Below are 2114 nucleotides of genomic sequence, written 5' to 3' on the forward strand. Positions count from 1 at the left end.
AATCCATTAATTTTAACATCTCTTGGTGCCTCTTGCCTGAATCTTGCCAGGCTCTTTCTAGTGGGGAGTGGTATTTAGATACCAGGATCTGGGCAGTAGGTGTGTTTATTGCTACTGTGGTATAATTGCTTCCAGGTTCTCTCAGGGGACAGAGGTGGGAAACACACACACACACAGCATGCGTAGTACATCGCACTCTGGATACCCTGGCATGGAAGATGTCCCAGACCCTTTTTCTCTGACTAGAGGGGTCCAGGGTACTATGATGTCCCCAAGTCACTTGTAGCTAATTCCTTACTCAGATCCCTGGAACGAGTCTCTGAAACAGGCGAGGGTCGGGATCTCTCTGGCTTCAAGCCCAGCCCCCCCCTCACTATGAGCCGCACAGATTTTGCTTAGTAAGTGCGTTTGTAAAAGCGTTGGGGCAGTTTTTTTTTTTTTTTTGAGACAGAGTCTCACTATGTTGCCCGAGCTAGAGTGCCGTGGCGTCAGCCTAGCTCACAGCAACCTCAAACTCCTGGGCTCAAACGATCCTCCTGCCTCAGCCTCCTGAGTAGCTGGGACTGCAGGCATGCACCACCATGCCCGGCTAGTTTTTTCTATATATTTTTAGTTGTCCAATTAATTTCTTTCTATTTTTAGTAGAGACGGGGTCTCGCTCTTGCTCAGGCTGGTTTCGAACTCCTGAGCTCAAACAATCCGCCTCCCAGAGAGCTAGGATTACAGGCGTGAGCCAGTGCGCCCGGCCTGGGACAGTTTTTAATAAAGGAAGCATGTTAGAACTCTAACCAAGGATTTGTCCACATGGACATCTGAGTGTCTGTTCTGCCAGGCACTGGGGATACAGGTGGCATTTCAAACACCGTCGACTTATAGTGGAGGTGAGGGGTATAGTTTTTCCAGAAAACCTGGGCTAAAGCCAGCTGCTGCAGCAGACAGCAGGATTCAGTTCTGATCCTCCTGGGAGACGGGGCAAAGCAGAAACGTGCTGCTAACTCCCCATGCTTCCCACCGAGTGACAGAAAGCACAGCCCCCGCCGGAGAGCATCCTGGTCCCTGACTGCACAATGAGCGTCCAGGGTTCACCGCAGCCCCGTGAGGCCGCTGGCTGCACGTGGCTCCCAGGCAATGGTTCGTGCCCACGATTTGGGGGTGTGAGGATGGCCTCCCCAGCCTGGAGCCAGAGGGAAATCAGAGGCCTATGGGGATTCTATCTGCCTGGCGGGGTGGAGATGGGGCTGGGGTTGAGGTTGGTTGCCTGGGGCCAGCCCTCCTGGGGGCAGCATCATCTTCTGTGCTGGGAGGGGGACAGAGGTAGGACAGGTGTACTCTGTGGCCACGCTAGGACTGGGAGGTGCCCACCCACCTGACCACCTCTGGCAAAGCCGGGGCCAGGCCGGAGCCCCCTCTTCTCTGGAACCTGAGTTTTGGCTGGTGAGTAGAGACAGAGCCAAGAGTGTGGGCAGACAGAGTGAGCAGTGCGAGGGGACAGGCAGGGCAGGAAGGACTGGAGTCAGGGCTGCTTGGGCGGCTTCCTGAGCAGAAGGGCAAGGGTGACCCATGTGTCCCTAGCTGGGTGCACCTCCCCTGCACCGTCTAGGCCTATCTTGGGGGAGGGAGGGCCTGTGCAGCAGGAATATGTGTAAAGAGCAGGCCCTGCCTTCGAGGAGCTTCCAGTTTGGAGCAGGGAGAGGGTCCCAGATGTGGAGACAAGGGGAGGCCTCTGGGGGAGGTGGCCCTGAAGCCCTGGCAGCATCAACTTGACAGAGGAAAAGGGAGCTTCCAGCTTGTCCCAGCCCAGGGCTGTGCACAGCATCTCCCAGACCTTACTAATGGGCCCACCCCTCCTGGGTGCTGCACTAACCCCCACCCCACGGCGAGACCCTCAGACTCTTGCTGAATGAATGATGGAACCCAAACCCTGGAACCAAACCGGGTCCAGGAAGGAGCTGGGACCCTGGGGCCAGTGCTGCTCCAAGGATGGGAAGAAGTAAACGCCCAGGGGTGGAACCTGGGTACGACCCAGCAGAGAGAGGCAGGGTGGGCAGAGTCCCAGCAGGGAGCGCTCAGCCCGACTGGATGGCATCTGTGTTTTGTGTGACTACAGGCACCAC

This window comes from Propithecus coquereli, unplaced genomic scaffold (genome assembly GCF_000956105.1).
Source record: "Propithecus coquereli isolate 6110/MARCELLA unplaced genomic scaffold, Pcoq_1.0 Scaffold5, whole genome shotgun sequence".
NCBI classification, from domain to species: Eukaryota; Metazoa; Chordata; class Mammalia; order Primates; family Indriidae; genus Propithecus; species Propithecus coquereli.